Source organism: Hyperoodon ampullatus (genome assembly GCF_949752795.1).
Source record: "Hyperoodon ampullatus genome assembly, chromosome: 15".
NCBI classification, from domain to species: Eukaryota; Metazoa; Chordata; class Mammalia; order Artiodactyla; family Ziphiidae; genus Hyperoodon; species Hyperoodon ampullatus.
In genome coordinates this window covers 72,487,399-72,513,677 of record NC_136928.1, presented here as the reverse complement: position 1 = coordinate 72,513,677, position 26,279 = coordinate 72,487,399, and positions in this window count along the sequence as shown.

Here is a 26,279-nt window from a genome sequence, read left to right as displayed (position 1 = left end):
CTTTCTTCACCAGCACATTAGCACTACACTGCTAATTAAAGTTGTTCCATATGTGCCCAAAGTAGTGCAATTTTTCTACCAGTAGAAGTTTGATTGGCAAGAAATATTTTCATAATTCAAACATCTCAACAACCTATGTATGCAGTTTTCAAAATGGTGTCTTGATAGAGAAAACTTTGGAGCCATCCATAGTTCTGTCCAGTTGAGTATTGATAATAGGCAGTTTGGCTGTCAGTCCTCCATTACCCGCTACACAGTCTCAGAGGGATGTCCCTGATTCTGAATGGTAATGAAAGAAATGACTCACCTTTCTTCGTTCTGACCAAAGTGCAAATCAGTTTTCAAATTTCTAAGGCATGTGGTTTCAATATACATCATTATTCATGTGTTTAGCTTGGCCATGTGATAAGAAACCTTACAGAATGTTGCAAAACAAAACTTTTGTGTTGGGCCAATTTGAGTTTCAGTAAAACTCTAACCCTTAAAATCCAGGTTTGAGCTCATGGAAACGTTGTAAACTGTCTGGTTCTCTCTTTTGAATAAAAGAAAGTGAAGTAGGTTTCAGGTTCATAAGCTTCCCCTGCTGAAATTTTGCCTTGTGAAAATACCATCATTTTTATGTCCCAACACACTGAGATTCTGATTAAAGATACGAAATGCACAATCTTCCTAACTTAAGGCATGCTTGTTGTTAACAAAGATAGTGACCATAGTCTTAATAGCAGGGTATGTCTTCATTAATTTCTAAAAATGGGAAGATATACGACGCATCAAAATAAGGCAGTGATACGATTCTATGTTCTCAAACCATGGAAGTATAATCAGATGCCTTCATTTGTTTAGAGTAAAATATTCACCAATAGCATAATTTTAAGCAGAAAGAAGTATTTTCTTATAAAATTTTTCAAAATTAGATAAACTAAATCAAATAAAATTGTTTTTTACTGGCTTATAGGTACTGGAGAGTTGAGGATCCTTCAACTTCTTGGCAGTGTGTTTATTTGTAATTATATGTAATTCTGTCAAGTTTTAGATGCTGGATGCTTTGATTGGACATTTTAGTATCTAATGCAAAGTTTAGCACAAGGTCTGAAGCACAGCAGGTACCGAGGAGTGTTTATAATTCTGAGTTTAACTTTAATGCCTAAAACAGAAGTCATGAGTGAGGGCTTCTAATAAGATCACGATGGCAGCTTAGTTTTTCATTTCTCAATTCTCTTGAAAATTCTACAAATGCATAGAAAACGAAAATAAAAACAAAACTCTTATATTCGGTGAAATTACAAGTTTTTTTTGTAAAACTTGTAAACTCCAAGTTATTTTTAAGTCCTTTTAGAAGCACTGGAACCGGCAGATCAAGCAATCTAGGTTTAAGTGCTGCAGAAAGTGGAGTATCTCATGCAACACCAATAAAACAATATATAAGTACTATGAGTGAGTGGCTCACTTAAAATTCAAAGGCTGTGTCCTTTAGTGACTGCAACTGGTATTAGAACCAACAAGAATAAGTAAATCATAGGACTGATGGTAGAAATGCTAAGAAAGTTAGATTTTAAGTTGCAAGGAAGAAAGTAATTATACAGAGGCACCTTTAAAAAAAATGGTTTGCTGTTATAGCAGCCAATACGGGTGAACCTTCCCTCCCCTGCATTATCCCTCACCTCTTAAAAATAGCTGGTTCAGTGAAAATCCTCCTTGTTGGTATTTCAAACTAAAGGTACCAGTTTTACAGCTATACAAATATGCTACAGAAAGAAATGTGCAAAATAACAATAGAAGCTTCCCCATAAAAATAAAACAAAAAGTTAGGAGTAAAATGTAGCTAGAAAGCAAAAATAAATTTGTTATTTGATATTCCAACAAGAGTTTTAAAATATAAGAACAAGCCATTGCTGCTATGAAGGAAGTCACTCAGCAGAAATAAAGAACTCAGGGAAGGGAAGGCCTGAGATAAAGGCTAAATAACAGAAGGAGGTAAAATTAATATTGGAGGAATATAGGGAAAAAAAACAGAAAAAGACTGTTTAAGAAATGAAGATTAAATTTAAAGGAGCCAAAGGGAGATGCAAAATACAGTAAGGAATTCTGTAATCTGTTATATGACAAACCATCTCAAATCTTAGGGATCTAAAATAATGATTGTGTATTTTTTTCTTGCAACCTTGTGGGTTGGCTGAGAGTTCTTCTGCTGATCTTGCCAGGGCTCCTCATGTAGCTGCATTCAGCTGGTGGGTTGTCTGGGGGCTGGGAACAACTGGGATGGCTGGTAAAATTAACCTACTCTCTCTGTGGTTTTTCACTATCAGTGACTCTAGACCAGGCTTCTTGAAATGGTAATGACAACATTCAAAAAGGGAAAGCCCAGATATGCAAGTACTTATTAATCCCCCTCCTATGCCGAATTTTTTGGTGTCCCAATGGAAAATCAAAACAAAATGAAACCAAAAATGACATGGCCATGTTCAGAGTAAAGGTGAGAGATACCTACACAGAGTAATAGAAGGAGGTGTGATTCACTGAGGGCCATTGATGTAACAATATAACACAATCTGCTATCTGGCCCTGATGATTCATGTTGAAGTCCATTCAGGCTCAAAGGCTATAATTTTGTGCATTAGATCTGGATACAGAAAATAATACTCAGGTGTAGCCCCTTGGATGTAGCTCCTATTGATCCAGAGACTCAAGACAAAAAGGCAAGTTATCTACCTAATTTCCCCCACAGACTCAGTGTGGGATGGTGAGCCAGGAACAGTATAACCACAATAGACAGTCTTACTTAAAAAGGAAAAGAATTGGAAGTTTACAGCAATCACTAGTCTACAACAGGTCTGAAATCCAGCTGAGCATATGTTGTCAGGGATCCTTACTTGGCGGCAAGGAATGTGCCTTGATTAAGACCGCCTTCTGCTCCCTTGGAGTGGTTTTCTAATCCATTGTTTTCCCATGGTTCTTGGTGCTGTCCTTGGCTCAGATCTCTTAGAGTTTTTTTTTTTTTTTCCTAAGAAATACGTGAGTAGTTTCTCCGTGTGTTTTCTGTATGTAGAAAGGTAAATGCCCAGAGACTTTTTTCATTTTAAACTCTCTCTCTCCTTTTTAGTCCAAGCTGATACAACTACCTTAAAAATTATAATGATTTCCTGTGAATATGGCTGGGATTCACTTCATGCCTCAGACTCACAACCATAACTCTTTTAAGTTAGAACTCACTCTAATTTGGGTGTTTCAGGATGCTGTGGGATAATGTTTTTAAAGGTCCTAGAAGCTCTTCTGTTTAGCTGAGAGTGTCCTAAGAATCACTTTAAATTGTTGTGAGGTCTAAAAAGGGGTTTTACATGAATATTCTTGATCACTTCTTTACCCTGAGACCATTTATTATACTGAGAATATTTACCAACCGGAAACTCTGGAAATGTGAAGTGTTTTATTTTCCAGTCCAAAAAGTTCTGCCTCTTCTTCATGTCTAAATTCCTCTTGCAAACTAAACAGTTCTATCCTTAAGTTATCTGTCTCTTCTTATGCCTTACCATATGCACCTAAAAGAAGCCAATTGTCACTTTAAAGATCCTGCCTGGAAATCTCCTTAGCCAGATCCACTAGTTCATCAGGTACAATTCTTTCTTCTGTGTACCAGCGCTTGACAGGGTTGCCAAATGTTTTGCTATTATAAAATATGGGCTGCCATTTTTCCTGCCACTATTGATTGCTTCAACTCATTTCAAGCCTCTGCCAACAATTTCTTTGCCATTCCTTCAGCCCTTGCCAATAGCCTCCTTGCACTTCTCAAGCCTCCATCTGCTGCCCAGTTCCAAAGCCAATGCCACATGTTTTGAGTTTTGTTATAGCCACACCGCACTTCTAGGCAACAATTTCTCTATCTGTTATCTAATAATGCCTACAAAAACCCTGCAATTTTGTGGCTTAAAACAATGATTTAATGTTGCTCAAGATGCTGTGGGTTGGATGTGCCCAATAACACACTTATACTAGTTTCACTCCCATGGCTTAATTTAGCTGTTGAATTGGCTGGGAGCTATGTTAAGCTGAGATGGCTGAGCCTCTCTCTACACATGGTCTTTCATTCTCAAGAAGTTTAAACTAGGCTTCTTCACATGGTGATGGTAGCATTTCAAAAAGGCAAGCTCCTAAGTGCAAGTATTTATCAAACCTCTACATTTGTCACATTTGCTCATGCCCTTTTGGTCAAAGCAAGTCACGTAGCTAAGTCAAGAATTGGCATAGAAGGGGCTATAAAAGTGTGTGGGTGTCAGGAAGCATAACTAATTGGGAACCATTATTTAACAATATACCACATGAACAATAAATATAGACATGAAAAAATGAAAGAACATGAATGAAGAAAAGAAATGAGGGGAAAATGATGGCTATAGAATACAAGTAAAGGAGAATGGAGAAAACTAGAAAAACAAAGAAGCAAAACATATCATAGATTTTTAAAGTATAAATTAAGAAAAATTTTCTAAAATATAAGGAAAATAATCTACATATTGAAAAGTCACTAACCAAAAATTAGGAATTGTCAACACAAACATAATTTAGGTGAAAAATGAATGAAAGAAAAATATCTTTATTTAGATGGATGATAAATGTAAGGTAGGTAAGATAAAGAATATTATAGATAAGATGATGAAAAAAAGGCTATTTTAGGGATCTAAACCAAAAGATCATGTCATGTATAGGTGGGAAGACCATATGGCTCAGTTACCCTCAGATAATTCCAGTTTATGCTTATTGTTTCATAAACATCAATCAGTATAAATAGTGGCCTCTTTCACTCTAAAAACGTGGCTTGGACAAAAGTTAATGGTCACTGTTGTTTTAAGGGAAATAAAATAAGGTTTTCAACAGATTTCTTAATGGTAACATTCAATACCAGGAAACAATGAAGAAACACCTACAATATATTCCAGAAAAAGTGAGCCAAGATATTTAAATGCAACCAAACTTTTCTTCAAATTTAAAAACTAGAAATAAATTTGACCCAGGGTCAAATTTTATTAATATATAATATCTTAATATTTTAACTATAATTGAGATGATGTCTCTCTTATGATTCTGTCTAAAAAGAAGGGCAAAAGTATTACATAAAGGTATAAGCTAAAGGTAAGTAATCACTCTAATCTAAAATACTAACCCTTGTAAATATCAGAAGAGCTATATAAAATACAAAGAAAACACATTTCACAAATAAATAGGAGAACAACAAATTAATATGAAAGTAAAAGGAAACATCTTTGTCATGTTAATAAATATAATTATATATAAGCCTAATTCACTTATTTAAAGGAAACTAAACTAAACTCTTAAGTCGTGTGAGACACACTTAAAACAAGGTGACTCAAAAGAAGCAAAAAAAAAGAGGAAAAGATAAGTAGGGCAAAGCTATACAAGATCAATGCAAACACAAAGAAAGCAGGAGTCTTGGTCTTACTTTCAGGTAAGGTAGAATTCAGGTCAATCCACACTATCTGATCCAAGGGAAGACAGTTTAAAATGTTCCATGGTATAATTCATAGTACAGATATAACAGTTATGAACACCTATGCACTAAATAGCATAGCAGTAACTTTCATAGATCAGAAATTATGGGAGATACCAAAATACACTTTAAAATAATCAGAGACTTCTATTCACTGCTCTCAGGTGAATGGACAAAAACGCATTTAAGGTTATGGTATTCCTTAACAACATAAGCAAGAAAATACATGTGGAACTCTTTACTTTAAAAATTCAGCACATACCCATGTGACATTTAAAACTGTCTTTCTAGACTATAAAGATGGTATCTATACATCTGAAAATGAGAAATAATGTAGAAAATAATACATCTTTGTGATTCTAATGCAATAAAACTAGACATGAAAACAAGATACAAAAAATACATATGGTTAAACAAAATCTTTCTCAAATGCTCTTGGATTAAAGATGAAAACAAAAACCCCTAGACTTCAGAATTTCCAGAAAACAATATAATAAACAATGGGACAGAGTTAAATCAGAGCTCAGAGGAAAATTCATAGCCTTGAATACTTATACAAATAAAAAATAATGAAAAGTAAACTAAACTTCTGACTAGATATGTTAGAAAAAGAACAGAACTTTTGTATATTTAATAATTTATATTCTTTCAAATATAAATATTATTTTTAATGGAATATGCTTAGTTAGGAATTCTCAGAATCCAGAGTAGACTAATCTAAGTCAGAAATCAATGGGCCTAGGGGATTTCAGGGAAAGGTCAAAATATTGCATATCTGTTTCTCTTGTCTGTGGAGGAACTCACCAGAATTCATTTCAAACACTCCCCAATTCTCATTCTTAATTAAAATCCTGCTTTCATATTAGACTTTAATAATTCAAAACAAGTCCAGTTCTTAAACTTTATTACAGTACATCATATACTGTATTTGTAGACAGTCATGAAAATGATCAAATATCATAAGTGTTCTATGTCCATTTTGTACGTTAGGTAGATTTTTAACATGAGAAAACATTTAGTTAAATTTTTGTGCATTTTTCTCAGCAAGTAGTCATTCTACTTTGAGTATTCTGAAAGTCACGTAGATCTAACAAGAGCTACTGGTGAACGTAATATGTTTTTTTTTTTTTACAACTTTATTGGAGTATAATTGCTTCACAATGGTGTATTAGTTTCTGCTTTATGACAGAGTGAATCAGTTATACATATACATCTGTTCCCATATCCCTTCCCTCCTGCATCTCCCTTCCTCCCACCCTCCCTATCCCACCCCTCCAAGCGGTCACAAAGCACCGATCTGATCTCCCTGTGCTATGTGGCTGCTTCCCACTAGCTATCTATCTTACGTTTGGCAGTGTATATATGTCCATGCTCTCTCTCGCTTTGTGACAGCTTGCCCTTCCCCCTCCCCATATCCTCAAGTCCATTCTCAAGTAGGTCTGTGTCTTTATTCCTGTTTTACTCCTAGGTTCTTCATGACATTTTTGTTTCCCTTAAATTCCATATATATGTGTTAGCATACGGTATTTGTCTTTCTCTTTCTGACTTACTTCACTCTGTATAACAGACTCTAGGTCTATCCACCTCATTAGAAATAGCTCAATTTCATTTCTTTTTATGGCTGAGTAATATTCCATTGTATATACGTGCCACATCTTCTTTATCCATTCATCTGTCGATGGACCCTTAGGTTGTTTCCATCTCCGGGCTATTGTAAATAGAGCTGCAATGAACAATTTGGTACATGACTCTTTTTGAATTATGGTTTTCTCAGGGTATATGCCCAGTAGAGGGATTGCTGGGTCATATGGTAGTTATATTTGTAGTTTTTTAAGGAACCTCCATACGTTCTCCATAGTGGCTGTACCAATTCACATTCCCACCAACAGTGCAAGAGTATTCCCTTTTCTCCACACCCTCTCCAGCATTTATTATTTCTAGATTTTTTGATGATGGCCATTCTGACTGGTGTGAGATGATATCTCATTGTAGTTTTGATTTGCATTTCTCTAATGATTAATGATGTTGAGCATTCTTTCATGTATTTGTTGGCAGTCTGTATATCTTCTTTGGAGAAATGTCTATTTAGGTCTTCTGCCCATTTTTGGATTGGGTTGTTTGGTTTTTTGTTATTGAGCTGCATGAGTTACTTATAAATTTTGGAGATTAATCCTTTGTCAGTTGCTTCATTTGCAAATATTTTCTCCCATTCTGAGGGTTGTCTTTTGGTCTTGTTTATGGTTTCCTTTGCTGTGCAAAAGTTTTTAAGTTTCATTAGGTCCCATGTGTTTATTTTTGTTTTTATTTCCATTTCTCTAGGAGGTGGGTCAAAAAGGATCTTGCTGTGATTTATGTCATAGAGTGTTCTGCCTATGTTTTCCTCTAAGAGTTTGATAGTGTCTGGCCTTACATTTAGGTCTTTAATCCATTTTGAGCTTATTTTTGTGTATGGTGTTAGGGAGTGATCTAATCTCACACTTTTACATGTACCTGTCCAGTTTTTCCAGCACCACTTATTGAAGAGGCTGTTCTTTCTCCACTGTACATTCCTGCCTCCTTTATCAAAGATAAGGTGACCATATGTGCGTGGGTTTATCTCTGGGCTTTCTATCCTGTTCCATTGATCTATCTTCCTGTTTCTGTGCCAGTACCATACTGTCTTGATTACTGTAGCTTTGTAGTATCATTTGAAGTCAGGGAGCCTGATTCCTCCAGCTCTGTTTTTCGTTCTCAAGATTACTTTGGCTATTCGGGGTCTTTTGTGTTTCCATACAAATTGTGAAATATTTTGTTCTAGTTCTGTGAAAAATGCCAGTGGTAGTTTGATAGAGATTGCACTGAATCTGTAGATTGCTTTGGGTAGTAGAGTCATTTTCACAATGTTGATTCTTCCAAGCCAAGAACATGGTATATCTCTCCATCTATTTGTATCATCTTTAATTTCTTTCATCAGTGTCTTATAATTTTCTGCATACAGGTCTTTTGTCTCCTTAGGTAGGTTTATTCCTAGATATTTTATTCTTTTTGTTGCAGTGGTAAATGGGAGTGTTTTCTTGATTTCACTTTCAGATTTTTCATCATTAGTGTATAGGAATGCCAGAGATTTCTGTGCATTAATTTTGTATCCTGCCACTTTACCAAATTCATTGATTAGCTCTAGTAGTTTTCTGGTAGCATCTTTAGGATTCTCTATGTATAGTATCATGTCATCTGCAAACAGTGACAGCTTTACTTCTTTTCCGATTTGGATTCCTTTCATTTCCTTTTCTTCTCTGATTGCTGTGGCTAAAACTTCCAAAACTATGTTGAGTAAGAGTCGTGAGAGTGGCAACCTTGTCCTGTTCCTGATCTTAGTGGAAATGCTTTCAGTTTTTCACCATTGAGAACGATGTTGGCTGTGGGTTTGTCATATATGGCCTTTATTATGTTGAGGAAAGTTCCCTCTATGCCTACTTTCTGCAGGGTTTTTATCATAAATGGGTGTTGAATTTTGTTGAAAGCTTTCTCTGCATCTATTGAGATGATCATATGGTTTTTCTCCTTCAGTTTGTTAATATGGTGTACACATTGATTGATTTGTGTATATTGAAGAATCCTTGCATTCCGGGAATAAACCCCACTTGATCATGGTGTATGATCCTTTTAATGTGCTGTTGGATTCTGTTTGCTAGTATTTTGTTGAGGATTTTTGCATCTATGTTCATCAGTGATATTGGCCTGTAGTTTTCTTTCTTTGTGACATCCTTGTCTGGCTTTGGTATCAAGGTGGTGGTGGCCTCATAGAATGAGTTTGGGAGTGTTCCTCCCTCTGCTATGTTTTGGAAGAGTTTGAGAAGGATAGGTGTTAGCTCTTCTCTAAATGCTTGATATAATTCGCCTGTGAAGCCATCTGATCCTGGGCTTTTGTTTGTTGGAAGATTTTTAATCACAGTTTCTATTTCAGTACTTGTGATTGGTCTGTTCATATTTTCTATTTCTTCCTGATTCAGTCTTGGCAGGTTGTGCATTTCGAAGAATTTTTCCGTTTCTTCCAGGTTGTCCATTTTATTGGCATAGAGTTGCTTGTAGTAATCTCTCATGATCCTTTGTATTTCTGCAGTGTCAGTTGTTACTTCTCCTTTTTCATTTCTAATTCTATTGATTTGAGTCTTCTCCCTTTTTTTCTTGAGAGTCTGGCTAATGGTTTATCAATTTTGTTTATCTTCTCAAAGAACCAGCTATTAGTTTTATTGATCTTTGCTATCGTTTCCTTCATTTCTTTTTCATTTATTTCTGATCTTATTATTATGATTTGTTTCCTTCTGCTAACTTTGGGGGTTTTTTTTGTTCTTCTTTCTCTAATTGCTTTAGGTGCAAGGTCAGGTTGTTTATTCGAGATGTTTCCTGTTTCTTAAGGTGGGATTGTATTGCTATAAACTTCCCTCTTAGAACTGCTTTTGTTGCATCCCATAGGTTTTGGGTCGTCGTGTCTCCATTGTCATTTGTTTCTAGGTATTTTTTTATTTCTTCAGTGATCACTTCGTTACTAAGTATTGTACTGTTTAGCCTCCATATGTTTGTATTTTTTACAGATCTTTTCCTGTAATTGATATCTAGTCTCATAGCGTTGTGGTTGGAGAAGATACTTGATACAATTTCAATTTTCTGAAATTTACCAAGGCCTGATTTGTGACCCAAGATACGATCCATCCTGGAGAATGTTCCATGAGCACTTGAGAAAAATGTGTATTCTGTTGTTTTTGGATGGAATGTCCTATAAATATCAATTAAGTCCATCTTGTTTAGTGTATCATTTAAAGCTTGTGTTTCCTTTTTTATTTTCATTTTGGATGATCTGTCCATTGGTGAAAGTGGGGTGTTAAAGTCCCCTACTATGAATGTGTTACTGTCGATTTCCCCTTTTATGGCTGTTAGTATTTGCCTTATGTATTGAGTTGCTACTATGTTGGGTGCATAAATATTTACAATTGTTATATCTTCTTCTAGGATTGATCCCTTGATCATTATGTAATGTCCTTCTTTGTCTCTTGTAATAGTCTTTATTTTAAATTCTATTTTGTCTAATATTAGAATTGCAACTGCAGCTTTCTTTTGGTTTCCATTTGCATGGAATATCTTTTTCCATCCCCTTACTTTCAGTCTGTATGTGTCTCTAGGTCTGAAGTGGGTCTCTTGTAGGCAGCATATATATGGGTCTTGATTTTGTATCCATTCAGCCAATCTGTGTCTTTTGGTGGGAGCATGTAGTCCATTTACATTTAAGGTAATTATCGATATGTATGTTCCTATTGCCATTTTCTTAATTGTTTTGGGTTCGTTATTGTAGGTCTTTTCCTTCTGTTGTGTTTCTTGCCTAGAGAAGTTCCTTTAGCATTTGTTGTAAAGCTGGTTTGGTGGTGCTGAACTCTCTCAGCTTTTGCTTGTCTGTAAAGGTTTTAATTTCTCCATCAAATCTGAATGAGATCCTTGCTGGGTAGAGTAATCTTGGTTGCAGTTTTTTCTGCTTCATCACTTTAAATATGTCCTGCCACTCCCTTCTGGCTTGCAGAGTTTCTGCTGAAAGATCAGCTGTTAACCTTATGGGGATTCCCTTGTGTGTTATTTGTTGTTTTTCCCTTGCTGCTTTTAATATGTTTTCTTTGTGTTTCATTTTTGACAGTTTGATTAATATGTGTCTTGGCGTATTTTCCTTGCATTTTTTCTGTATGAGACTCTCTGTGCCTCCTGGACTTGATTAACTATTTCCTTTCCCATATTAAGGAAGTTTTCAACTATAATCTCTTCAAATATTTTCTCAGTCCCTTTCTTTTTCTCTTCTTCTTCTGGAACCCCTCTAATTCGAATGTTGGCGCGTTTAATGTTGTCCCAGAGGTCTCTGAGACTGTCCTCAGTTCTTTTCATTCTTTTTTCTTTATTCTGCTCTGCAGCAGTTATTTCCACTATTTTATCTTCCAGGTCACTTATCTGTTCTTCTGACTCAGTTATTCTGCTATTGATCCCATCTATAGTATTTTTAATTTCATTTATTGTGTTGTTCATCATTGCTTTTTTCATCTTTAGTTCTTCTAGGTCCTTGTTAAATCTTTCTTGCATTTTGTCTATTCTATTTCCAAGATTTTGGATCATCTATACTATCATTATTCTGAATTCTTTTTCAGGTAGACTGCCTATTTCCTCTTCATTTGTTAGGTCTGGTGGGTTTTTATCTTGCTCCTTCTCCTGCTGTGTGTTTTTCTGTCTTCTCATTTTGCTTATCTTACTGTGTTTGGGGTCTCCATTTTACAGGCTGCAGGTTCGTGGTTCCCGTTGTTTTTGGTGTCTGTCCCCAGTGGCTAAGGTTGGTTCAGTGGGTTGTGTAGGCTTCCTGGTGGAGGGGACTAGTGCCTGTGTTCTGGTGGATGAGGCTGGATCTTGTCTTTCTGGTGGGCAGGTCCACGTCTGGTGGTGTGTTTTGGGGTGTCTGTGGACTTAGTATGATTTTAGGCAGCCTCTCTGCTAATGGATGGGGTTGTGTTCCTGTCTTGCTAGTTGTTTGGCATAGGGTGTCCAGCACTGTAGCTTGCTGGTCGTTGAGTGAAGCTGGGTGCTGGTGTTGATATGGAGATCTCTGGGAGATTTTCGCCATTTGATATTATGTGGAGCTGGGAGGTCTCTTGTGGACCAGTGTCCTGAAGTTGGCTCTCCCACCTCAGAGGCACAGCACTGACTCCTGGGTGCAGCACCAAGAGCCTTTCATCCACATGGCTCAGAATAAAAGGGAGAAAAAGTAGAAAGAAAGAATTAGTAGAAGTAGAAAGAAAGAAAGAAAGAAAGGAAGGCGGGAGGAAGGAGGGAAGGAAGGACAGAAAGAAAGAAACAATAAAGTAAAATAAAATAAAGTATGATAAAATATAATAAAGTTATTAAAATAAAAAATAATTATTAAGTAAATACAAACAAACAAACAAAAAACAAAACAAAAAAACGGACAGATAGAACCCTGGGACAAATGGTTGTAGCAAAGCTATACAGACAAAATCTCACACAGAAGCATACACATAGACACTCACAAAACGAGGAAAAGGGGAAAAAATAATAAATCTTGCTCTCAAAGTCCACTTCCTGAATTTGGGATGATTCGTTGTCTACTCATGTATTCCACAGATACAGGTACATCAAGTTGATTGTGGAGCTGTAATCCGCTGCTCCTGAGGCTGCTGGGAGAGATTTCCCTTTCTCTTCTTTGTTCTCACATCTCCCGGTTCTCAGCTTTGGATTTGGCCTCGCCTTTGCGTGTAGGTCGCTGGAGGGCGTCTGTTCTTCGCTCAGACAGGACAGGGTTAAAGGAGCAGCCGCTTACGGGGCTCTGGCTCACTGAGGCTCGGGGGAGGGAGGGGCACGGAGGCGGAGCGAGCGTGCGGCATCAGAGGCCAGCGTGACGTTGCACCAGCCCGTGGCATGGCGTGCGTTCTCCCGGGGAAGCCATCCCTGGATCCCCGGACCCCGGCAGTGGCGGGCAGCACAGGCTCCCCGGAAGGGGGGCGTGGACAGTGACCTGCGCTCGCACACAGGCCTCTTGGCGGCGGCAACAGCAGCCGCAGCATCCCACGCCCGTCTCTGGGGTCCGCGCTTTTTGCCGCGGTCGCGCCCGTCTCTGGGGCTCCTTTAAGCAGCGCTCTGAATCCCCTCTCCTCACGCACCAGGAAACAAAGAGGGAAGAAAAAGCCTCTTGCCTCTTCGGCAGTTCCAAACTCTTCCCCGGACTCCCTCCCAGCCAGCCGTGGCACACTAACCCCCTGCAGGCTTTGTTCACGCCTCCAACCCCAGTCCTCTCCCTGCGCTCCGACCGAAGCCCAAGCCTCAGCTCCCAGCCCTGCCCGCCCCGGTGGGCGAGCCAACAAGCCTCTCGGGCTGGTGAGTGCCGGTCAGCACGGATCCTCTGTGCGGGAATCTCTCCGCTTTGCCTTACCCAGGTACGTGGGGAGTTTCTTGCCTTTTGGGAGGTCTGAGGTCTTCTGACAGCGTTCAGTAGGTGTTCTGTAGGAGTTGTTCCACGTGTAGCTATATTTTGGGTGTATCTGTGGGGAGGAAGGTGATCTCCGAGTCTTAGTCTTCCGCCATCTTGCCTGGAACGGTTGTTGTTGTTTTTTTATCTTCAATCTCCCAGCATTATTTTTCGGGTTTACGAAGGTGTGAAGGTGAGACAGGCTGGGGCCGGGGACCTGGGATCCTTGGCTGCTGTGCTTGCAGGACTGGACAAACGTCTCCTCCAGCAATAGAATATAAAGGAACTATAAAGCACTAAAAATAACTGCATGCATAGGCAGCTGGGGCAAATTATAAGTAACAAGATAGAAAAAGACCAGAAACGCAGCAGCTGCTTCTGAGGTGCCGGGAGCAAAAGCAAGGTGTATACAGAACTTAATATGTTTTAATTTAAATTATTCTTGAAAAGCAGATTGTCCCGCATACATGCCACGCTTATTCTTTGTGCTTGTTGTTCCTCTACCTGAATGCCGTTTCTCTTCCCAAGTGCTTCTTTCTCTTTCATTGTTCAAAGCATATCTGTTGTTAAAGAACTATTCAGGTCTCTCTTTTTGCAGGAAGATTTTCTAGACTATTTGAAAATTCACAGTTATGTTTGTTTCCTGTTCTGCTTTGTTTCATAATTTACATTGTAAATTCTACCGTTTTATCCTGTGCTTTCAGACAGGCATTATACATAAGCGGAGTAGCCAGCAAGACAATGCCCCAGTGAGTTTAGGATTTCAAAAGGTCTCCTTCTTTGCAAGTGGTTGCCTATGGTGTCTGAAGTTCCACCAGGAGCAATTATTCCGTTGGTATAAACAGTGTTTTCTCTGGTTGGTTCTGTTGAACCTCATATATACTGCTAGAAAGTGGAGCATATTAAACCTTCCGCTGTATTAATTCATTTCCTCTCTCACAATGAGAAAGACTCAGAGTTTTGACCAGCATTGTTATTTGGTAGTCTGAAGATTATCATGCATAGTGAAGAGAGAGAAAATAATTTGAGGAAATTAGGAAATAGCACCAAAAGGAAATTTAAAGATATTAATGATGAGTTTCATTGATTTCAAAATTTCCTAATGCCAAACCTATCTACTTTTATGTATAATTCTACAATTTTTTTTTCTTTTCTCTCTATAAACTTGAACACTCCTTACGGAAAGTAATACATCCAAAGATTATACCTAGTACAGTATCTCATAGTTTTAAGTATACAGAAATTTCTGAGAACATGATTGTTGAAGTAAAATGTTTTTGGTTATTTCTATTTTATTTATTATATGAAAGAAATTGAGTTTTCTAAAATGGAAATGTTACAAATAGTTTATACTTAATTTAAACATTGATTAAAATTTTAAAATATATAGTCTGAGGAAAAAAATACAAAATGGAGAAAAAAAACTGGATCTAGTATTTTGGCAAGAATGGGAGCAGTCACACAGTGGTGATGGCCATTCAGGTAATGTTCATTCAGCAGTTCTGTGGTGCTGATCAAGTCTCTTTTAGTCTTGCTTTCGTGCAGGAAAGTGTGATGGGGAAGGTTTGGTGTGCTGTACATTTCTGGAGTATTTGCATTTTAAGTGATGGGGCTGGAGAGAGCACTGATAATGAATTATTAATGACAGTCTTCTGTGTGACAATTAAAGTACTAAGCTGTGGGTCCCAGTTCATATTTTCAAGACTATATTGCTAAGATTTTTATTTTGAAAATTCAATTGGCATTCTTGGCAAGAAACAAAAGGAGAGGACAGGAAGAACCAAAGGGAATGGCCCAAACAATGTTCTCCTTTCTTCCTGGTATATTTATTTATCCTTTTCCCCTACCACTTTGCCTTCCAGGGCTTTTCCCAGCAAAGGTAACCATCATCTTTTGCACTGCTGTGCTGCCAGTACCTACCTCTAACGTAGTCCTTATCACATTGTATTGCACTTCCTTGCTTCTGAGAAAGTATCCTCCTCAAAGTAGATGCTATATCATATTTACCACTAATCCTTAGTGTAAAACACACAGCCTGGAACACAGTAGGCACTTAATGAGTGCCTACAATAAATAAACCAAAAGTGACACAGGGAGATTAAATAGATTAGCCATAGATACACAGGTTCTCTCTCCTGCTCTCAAATGTTGCTATGTACTATGTGAAAGAGTTTCAAAATTCTGGGGTTTTAGGGTCAGGGGATACAATTCTTAAAGACTGAAAAAGTGGCACACAGATCCTTATCACATAATGAATAGTGACTTTTACTTTAAGAGTTATGTATACTGCAACAAGAAATAGAAGGTTTAAGAAAATCAGTGGTTTTTAGAAAAAAACCTCAGAGAGGTCTAAGATTCATCAGTGGGTTCTAGGACTCTTTTGCCATATTTTTTTAATTCTTTCCTCCATTTTGGGGGTGATAAATGACCTCGTAAGAGCTGCTCCCTCTCCATTTCTGCTTTTCTTTTCAGTGCTTTTTTCCCCCAGAGTTAGCTCAGTGCACTGAGTAATAGTTGTCAAGATGAGATACAATTACTTTTTAAAATACTTAGTTTTTTTTTTCTCTTAACCTTCCTTTTCACATCAGCTATTTCCATAGCTAATAAATTTTAACAGTGAAAATTGCTTTGATCAATTATGTATTTAGGTTTTTCATAAACATGCTGATTTTGTTACTTATGGAAACGATTAAGAACACATTTGTGTAGTATTTCTCCTGTATTGTCCCCAGTGAATTTTTTATGTTTGCAGAGATTGTCCTATTTACTGATTTTATGAGGATCTTGCAGATATTTTTATTTTCATGAAATAAATAAAGATGTGGGCATGGCTTAAAAAAACATTTTCAATACATTCATATGCATGCTGATAAATAATGGGCTAGAAATGCATCACATCTCTAATTCAAGATAAACAGCTAATTCTACACCTACCCACCCACCCCCACATCACAGGTGGCGCTCAGGGTTGCCTGTAGGTGGCAGCAAGAATGTTGCAAATTGTACCTACAAAATAATACCAACAGCGTAATTAAACTGAAAGGACAAATTAAAAATAGTCTCATTGTCATGTTCAAAGTACTGTGTATTTAGCTTTGGGCAACAGGTTTATTTTAAAGACAGAAAAAGAGCAGGCATGATGTGCATCTGGGAATGGAAATTAGATAACCTCACAACACAAAGGGCAAAAGACAATACCCTATTACTTTTATATGACTGGATTTAGGAAGCAAACAAGATGTTCTATAAATGGTTCAGTAGGTACTGAGAGTGGCTCAAAGGCACATGGCAAAAGCTTGACGTTTCAAACTGTGTCTTGCCTTACGTTATTTCAGCTCCATTTTTCATAGCAGTGAATTCAGAGTGCTGAGCACACACAAGCCACAGATTTAGGCTACCCAGTGCATTTTAAAAAAATCAAGTGCAACGTGAAGAAAAAACATACCTTACGATATTTTTGCCAACTTGTTCTTAGACATCAGTATTGTCCATAATTTTAGGCCAGAAGGAAAGAGTCCTCATCTGATACCGTGTGTCAGGAATGTCACAACCCCTGAGTGATGAGGCCTTAACATTGCCTCAGGCCTTTCTCTATGCTAACCAGGTTGGGCTATCTGGGAAGTTAGGTGTGGGGTAAGCAGGGAATGTTAACTCAGAACTGCTAACTTCAGAGGTGGATCATGGAATAATTTTCTGGAGACTCATGGATAGGTTGTGGGAAAATTGACTTGTGCAGTGGTAAGGCAGAAGGAGGAAAAGGTGCTGAAAAAAAAAATCCAGAATGAATAACTATACCAAGCATTATCAGCCAAGAAATGCAGCTCAGTCACTGCAAGGAGCAGTTATCTATTAAGCACCCATAGTGTGTGTGTCTTGGTATGGGTGATGTGGAGGATAACACTTAGTAACAGAGGAGCACCCCTCTCCATTAAAAAGGAATTAACTTTGATGTCAAGGATAGCTCCTCTGCTGCTATAGAATGAGTTTGTATCCCTCACCCAACATTCATATATTGAAACCTAATCTCCACTGTGATAGTTGCTTGGAGGTGGGGACTTTGGGAGGTGATTAGGTCATGAAGGTGGTGCCCTCATGAGTAGGATTAGTGTCCTTGTAAAAGAGATTCCAGAGAGCTCCCTTGCCCCTTCCTCCTTGTGAGGGAAATGAAAGCCTCCTGTGAACCAGGAAGTGATCCCTCACTGGACAATCTGCCAGCACTTTGATCTTGACCTTGGACTTCCAGCCTCTAGAACTGTGAGAAATAAATTTCTGTTGTTTATTGGCCACCCAGTTTTTGGTACTCTGTTATTGAAGCCCAAATAGACTAAGACACCTGCAATTTGCTGAATTTCAAACACAGATTCTATGGTCATATTGCATACCTAATATGCTAACTGCTGGTGTTACCCTCTGAAACATAACCTGGAAGTCCCTATGTTTTCTCAGATGGGTTGAGGGCAGTTGCTTAGTCACAGTAGATCTCATTTGTGATGCTTTTCTTACTTTAAATTTACTATCTTTAAGATATTTACTATCTTTAGGATATTTACTAACTTTAGGATATTTAGGAGTAAACAGGAACACTTGTGAATTCTGAAAATGAGTGAGGAAGAGATTGGTGGAGCAAATGCTGGCAGACATCATGTGTTTCATATCTCCTCCTCCATTTTCCAAAAGGTCAAAATGGTTCAAGATGCAAAGGGCATCATTCTGTTCTCTTCATCTTTTTTTTAAATTAAATTAAATTTATTTTTTATACAGCAGGTTCTTACTAGTTATCTGTTTTATACATATTACTATATATATGTCAACCCCAATCTCCCAGTTCATCCCACCACCACCACCACCCCCCATTCTCTTCATCTTATCTTGGTACATCATTCTGTTTTTATGAATGGTCCTTTCTTTTTTGGTGGTATGTATTGAAAAGCAGGATCAGGGGGTTGCCAAATGATACGGAAATTTTCCAAGTTGATGGGGAGATTCAGTCAGATGGAGTGATTTTTTTTTTTTTATATATGACCGGAACTGACCCAGCAGAGGACAGACAATGGCATTCTAAGTAGAGGAGGTGGCTATAATTCTCCTGTGTTACCTGAGAGTGGGTCACAGTGATGTACTAACAAATATGTTGGAAGTGCAACTGAGCGGTAGAAAGAGAATAACTCCCCACTTCATATTGTGGCAGGTTGTTTTGCCTCGCCTTGTTTTTGCATGTGTTATGAATTATCCTGAATTTCGTCACAGGGGACCTAGGGGATGTGGCCAAGGCCCTACACAAACTGCTGGCGCCAGGGTTTGATTTCTGAGAATGTATTGGTAAAGGTGGGGTAGGAGGAACAGGCTGGGCCAAGTTCAAGCTGGAGTTTGTTAGGGAAAGTTGCTCCTCTGATGCTAAGTAGACTGAAAGCCTGGAAGGCTAGGGGTGTATCAAGAGTGAGAAATGGAGCCAGGAGCTCTGAGTTGGCAGAGACTGAATAGGAGAGAGAGCCAGTGGGGAACAAGTGAAAAGCCTCTGAACAATCAGAGCAAATAATTTTGGGCAAATGCAGTGTTGCTCTATCAGCTGGTGGGTCGTAGTGTAAGCATCTGACTGTCTGAAAAGGCCAGATCCCTCTCTCTAACCATCAAACATATTAAAGTCACATGTGGAACAGGGAATTTTATCCACCTTTGGGAACTGTGGAATTGCATTTCTACCCTGGCACACCCTCAGATTTTTGACACATAATGATTTGATATAAATTGTCATCTCTCGGAGACAACCTGACAACAAATACTGCTAATCTTTTCATTCTGAACTGCTCCTGGATGGTAAAGGGTAATTGGATACATGCCTGTTGGAGACTTTACTAATACAGTATGAAGTGTATGGGAATTTGCTTTGAAGGGGAGAAACAATTAGAGATGGAGATTTACAGAAGACTGTAAGAGGCAGGGGGTCTCTTAGGTTTTATTTCCTAAAGCCAAAAAAAAAATTTCTATAAAATCCCTACTTAACTCACATTCTTAAGCTAGAGATCAAGGCTTCTGAAGAATAGGCATACCTTAAAGTCAATCCACATGGCTTGCTGGGATCAAAGAAAAGATAATGCTCTAAGGGCCTTGCTGCTGGAGTTGCTTACCTAAGTAGACCCCAGCTGACCTGCAGGCGTGAAGGTTGTCTAGAAAAAAATAATATGGAATCTTAACTCCTCTTTATTTTTATTTATTTTTATTTTTATTTTTTTGCGATACGTGGGCCTCTCACTGTTGTGGCCTCTCCCGTCGCGGAGCACAGGCTCCAAACGCGCAGGCTCAGCGGCCATGGCTCACGGGCCCAGCCGCTCCGTGGCATGTGGGATCTTCCCGCACCGGGGCACGAACCCGTGTCCCCTGCATTGGTAGGCGTACTCTCAACCACTGCGCCACCAGGGAGGACCCCTCCTCTTTATTTTTAAAAAATTTTATTGAAGTGTAGTTGATTTACAATGTTGTGTTAATTTCTGCTGTACAGCAAAATGACTCAGTATACATATATATATATTCTTGTTCATATTCTTTTCCATTATGGTTTATCACAGGATTTTGAATATAGTTCCCTGTGCCATACACAGGGAACCTTGTTGTTTATCCATCCTGTATATAATAGTTTACCTCTGCTAATCCCAAACTCCCAATCCTTCCCTCCTCCATCTCCCTTCTGCCTTGGCAACAACAAGTCTATTCTTTATTTTCAGTTTTGTAGATATGTTGATTTTTGTTGTATTGTAGATTCCACATATAAGTGATATCATATGGTATTTGTCTTTTCCTGACTTACTTCGCTTAGTATGATTATTATCTGGGTACATCCATGTTGTTGCAAATGGTATTGTTTCATTCTTTATATATATATATTTATATATATATATATATATATACACATATATATATCTCACATCTCCTTTATCCATTCATCTGTCAATGGACATCTAGGTTGTTTCCATGTTGGCTCTTGTAAATAGTGCTGCTGTGAACATAGGGGTGCATGTGTCTTTTTGAATTATAGTTTTGTCTGGGTATACGCCCAGGAGTGGGATTGCTGGATCATATAGTAACTCTATTTTTATTTTTTTTTGAGGAACCTCCATACTGTTTTCTATAGTGGCTGCACCAATTTACATTCCCACCAGCGGTGTAAGAGGGTTCCCTTTTCTCCACACCCTCTCCAGCATTCATTATTTGTAGACTTTTTAATGATACTACCTCATACCAGCCATTCTGACTGGTATGAGGTAGTAAGTACCTCATTGTAGTTTTTTGCATTTCTCTAATAATTAACGATGATAGCATCTTTTCATGTACCTATTGGCCATCTGTATGTCTTCTTTGGAGAAATGTCTATTTAGGTCTTCTGCCCATTTTTCAAATCCATCATTTGCAAATATTTTCTCTTAGTTGGTAGGTTGTCTTTTCATTTTGTTTATGGTTTCCTTTGCTGTGCAAAAGCTTATAAGTTTGATTAGGTCCCATTTGCATATTTTTGCTTTTATTTCTGTTGCCTTGGGAGACTGACCTAAGAAAACATTGGTACTCTCTCCTCTTCTTTAGATAGATGCTTTTGTGGATCAGAGAATTGACTCTCTTTTATTGCAGACCCTGGGACTTTCCAGAGACCTGGGTCTTATTCTCAGGAAAATGAATAGAAGTATCTATGTGTCCATATTATAGTTGATATGTTGGGTTCACAGACATGGTTTTCAAGGAAGTCATCATTTGAGAAAATAAATTGTTCTTTTCTCAGATAAGGCAAAATCCATTGTGAATCTCAGGAGGGGTTTGTGCAGGTGGTGTTGGAGCCCCTCCTTCTCTGCTCTTAGGTATGAGGTGACACAACTTAGTGTCCCAAAACGTACTTTAAGTTGAGACTTCATTAACTGTTGCCCCTTTCCTTAATATCACATCTGCATGATCCCATGGATGGTCGACCACAGAATACATGTGTTCTTTGAACTCAAGAAATCATGCCTTGCTTTGGTATCATTCCTAATAAAGACAACTTGAAAGCCTTCAAAGTTTCCAACTTTCTGACATCACCTTTTTCTCTAAATGTTTATTTAAATATTGAACTTCCCATTCTGCGTGACCAGAAAATTATTCTATCATTATAATTATCATATGTCCCTTCCTCAGGATTCCTGTACATCCTTGATGAGGCATTAACAAATCCAGAGTGCTTCCTGCCACTTTTTGTTCCTACCTTATGCTCTCCCTTCTCTCCTATCACCTCTGGTGGTTTCTGAACTTTTTGTTGTCCACTTTGTCACCTAATACTTGAAGAAAGGTCTGACAATTTACTTCCAAGACATCACTGATAAAGATTGTATGTTTAATTTCTAAGATGTGAAGGTAAAATAAAGGAATCTGAAGGCAGAAAAGAAATTTTTAAAAATAGATACTAGGTATGACAGCTCCTAAATTTCATCATCTCCCACCCCCACAGGATCTCTACTGAAACTTCTATGACATGTGACATAAGGATGTTCTTGAATATGGCCCTCCCTCAGATCACAGCTCCCTTCTTGGTCTTTCTTGCCACATTCCAGGGTTCTCTGTCCTGGACTACCCCCCAAATCCGTGTTCCACCTTGAAGCTAGTTTATTGTTTAGAACATTTTTCCCCCTCTTTGTCTCAGCCTTAGGTAGTGTTAGGGCCAGTCCTTTGCATATCCAAAAGGCGCATTCTCCTTCCTAAACAAAAGGAGCGTGAAGCTAAAGAACAATTTGGCTTTCCCTTCTACTTCACGATAACATCAGTGATATGAACTACAGCTAGCCTTGAAAACAGCAACTTTTGCATCTCCTCTGACTAATAATAATGGAAATCGTGTGAATAAATGATCCAATTTCAACTGTAACCTCAGTGATACTGACCTTCCTTTTACTTCCCATCTGTCAGCATTCTTTCCCATTTCCTGTAACAACTTTAAACATTCATTGTTTTACTTGAGACCCCTCCCCCCACCCAAACCACAATCCCAGAATTTGCAAGACAAAATTTCTTTTTACTTTTGGAGGCAAATGGGCAGATTTTGCATGATCACTCTCCACTTTCAGCTTTTCTGCTTCATACTTTACCCATGCTCTCCCCACCGCTACTTCTTGCCTTGCAGTCTCAGAGAGTGAGCTACTCAAGGGTGAATCTCCATGTGTGCTCTGGATTTCATTTTTTCCTGTGATGATCCTAGGCTTGCGCCTTCTTTACTCTCTTTCTCTTGGTTTTCATCCTGTCCTCTGTACTGACTATTTCCCAGATGATCAACCACACTCTAGTTTTTTATCCTAATATTAACCAATACTTAGACTACGAGGTTGAATCCACTTGGTCTCTGTGTATTATTCTTTGTGTTTTAATATGTTACACTTTTATTTTCCACCTAAATTCTATTCACTACTGTTTTATTTAACATTTTTTTATCTGTCTTTGGAAGTGATATTAACTTACAGTTTTAACTTTTGGTGCTGCCCTTATCTTGTTTTTATAACATAGTTTTGCTAATCTTTTAAACTACTTGGGGAAGCTTTCCATCAATATAGTACTCATTAATTAACTGGATAATTGGGATGAGGATCTGGAAAAATTTGTAATACATATCAATAAACTATTTCCTGAAAATTTGGTAGAACACAGCAGTAAAAATATGCTTAGTGACATTTTAGAGACATATTATTGATGCCTTTCCAATATTCTAAGTAGATATTTGTCTATTCAATTTTATCATTCTTGAATGAATTTATATACTTTGTTTTTCTCATTACTTTTCATGTTGAATTTTAATTTTATAGCAATATCTTTAATTTTATAGTAATATCTTTAATTTTTATAGCAACATTTTTTTCTTACTGTTAGTCTTTTCCTGATATATATATAATGTATATATTTTTCCATTTGTTCAATTCCACCTGCTCACTGCTAAATCATTTTAGGTATCATTGTTGTCATTAGAATATATTACTTTGATAGTTGATTGGAGGGTCTCTGTTTAATAGGGGATTTAATCTATTTAAATTTATGGTGAATGCAGTTTACTTTTACTATCTTGTTTTTTATTTGAGTTTACTTTGATTTGTTGTTAATTTCTTTCCTCTTTTTTGTCTTTTTTTAGATGAACGGGGTTTTAATTTTTTAAATTTTCTTGCACTGACAGCATAAAAGTTGTACATGCTAATTATCCCTCTAATGATTATCATAAAAATTTTAACATACATTTTCAATCTTATATTTTTTATTAATATCCAAGGTTAATTTTTAGTTATATCTTCCCCTAGATAAGAGAAGAGGCTTAAAATTCTTATACTTATTTGTCTTTTTCTTCCTTGCTCACTTCCTATGTTAAGATCATTTGGTATTTTATTTCAAGGTTTATTGCTTTATGTTATATATCACCAAGCTTTACTGTGTTACTAGCGTCTTTCCTCTTACATCCCATATTTTCTAATTCTTGGATATTTAAAAAAAGATTTGCTGGCATATATAACCAAGAGTGTGTGTAGGTTAAAACTTTTTATGACCATGCCCACATAAAAAATTCTGAGTTTGGTTCTTTCCCAAGTATTGATACTATTTGGGTAGATATAAAATTTTAGGTTTGAGATAATTTTCTATCACATCTTTACAGAGATGATTCAGCTATCTTCCAGTATCTATAATGCTAATAATGATTTGTTTTATCTTTTTAATTTGAATGTGCATTTTTTTTCCCCTCTGACCACATTTTGGGCGTTAACATTTATTGAAGTTCTAAAATTTCACTTTAGTATGTTGAAGTGTCATCTTTTTCTTTTCTTTTCTATTTATCTTCCTTGAAACTCAATTTTTTTGTGTTTGTTTGTTTTCAATTTAAAAGCTAATGTCTCCCCTACAATGTAGAAAAGTTGATTTTCCTTTTTTTTTTTTATTATATCTCACCTCAATTATATTTGTTCTTTTCTAGAAATCATATTAACTATATATTAGAACTCTGGACCTATCCTCTATGTCACTTAACTTTCTGTCATATATTTAATAGTTGGTTTATAATACACTGCACTCCAGAGGACTTTTTGGCTCATTCTTCCAACTCTGTAATTTATTCTTTATTTGTGTTGAGGAAAATATGATTTAAAAAAAACTTTCCTACCACCCAAGAAAACCTCTCCATAAGAGTAGAAGAGAAAGAAAAACATTTTTATTTAAATAAGCATTAAACCAGAATGTGATGTGCATCACAGGTAATCTTCTAAGACTTGGCAAACACAGAAAGAAGTCTCACTCTTTCATGTTGCCTAGCACACACAGCCCATTACACACATGTTTCCAAGATAAATAATAACTAATCCTCAAGTAAGAGGACTTACAGCACCACTTGTCACACATTAAGTCATCCTAAATTCACTCGGTAGTTGGGATGACCACCTATGTTAGCTAATTGGCTTTATCCAAAGGAAAAAAGAAACTTCTTATATTTTTATGACAGAAGGTAGTTTTACAGCTTGGTGGGGAATCTAGGTTAGGCGTCTATCCTCCCACAGAGACTGGGAGATAGGTGTGTGCTCTCTCTTTAGATAATTACATTTTAAAGATACGGCTCCCAAGTCCTTGATAAAGATATTCCTGGGTTGTAAAGTGGGCAAGAGGCTTATTTAACTTTTGAAAAGATTTTCATACATTTCAAAGAGATTGAAAAAGAACTTGGAATTACAAGTTTTCCAAAGTAAATGCTCTAAGAAAAGGGAGGAGGGAAGTCTATGCCTTTATTTTCAACAGAGAGAATTTAGCCTCTTATTTTAAATTTGTCTTTGCCCTTACAGTTGTGACTGTACTTTTATTTTTCCAGATCTCTAATTGGTTCTTTTTTTTTTTAGCAGCCTGTTCCCATTTTATGAATGTGATAATTGTTTTAAGTTCTCTGGAAATACCAAATTTGCTTAATTTGTGCTTATTCTGTGCTTACACTTTTCAATCTGTTTTTCAGTTCATTGGGTTTAGTTTGGTGCCTGTCTTTGATGGTTTTCTTTTTTTTTTTTTTAACATCTTTATTGGAGTATAATTGCTTTACAATGGTGGGTTAGTTTCTGCTTTATAACAAAGTGAATCAGTTATACATATACACATGTTCCCATATCTCTTCCCTCTTGCGTCTCCCTCCCTCCCACCCTCCCTATCCCACCCGTCTAGGTGGTCACAAACCACCTAGCTGATCTCCCTGTGCTATGCGGCTGCTTCCCACTAGCTATCTATTTTACGTTTGGTAGTGTATATATGTCCATGCCACTCTCTCACTTTGTCCTAGCTTACCCTTCCCCCTCCCCATATCCTCAAGTCCATTCTCTAGTAAGTCTGTGTCTTTATTCCCGTCTTACGGTACTTCATGACCTTTTTTTTTTTTTTTTTTAGTTTCCATATATATGTGTTAGCATATGTTATTTGTTTTTTTCTTTCTGACTTACTTCACTCTGTATGACAGACTCTAGGTCCATCCACCTCACTACAAATAACTCAACTTCATTTCTTTTTATGGCTGAGTAATATTCCATTGTATACATTTGCCACATACAGATTGCCAACAAACACATGAAAGAATGCTCAACATCATTAATCATTAGAGAAATGCAAATCAAAACTACAATGAGATATCATCTCACACTGGTCAGAATGGCCATCATCAAAAATTCTAGAAACAATAAATGCTGGAGAGGGTGTGGAGAAAAGGGAACACTCTTGCACTGTTGGTGGGAATGTAAATTGATACAGCCACTATGGAGAACAGTATGCAGGTTCCTTAAAAAACTAAAA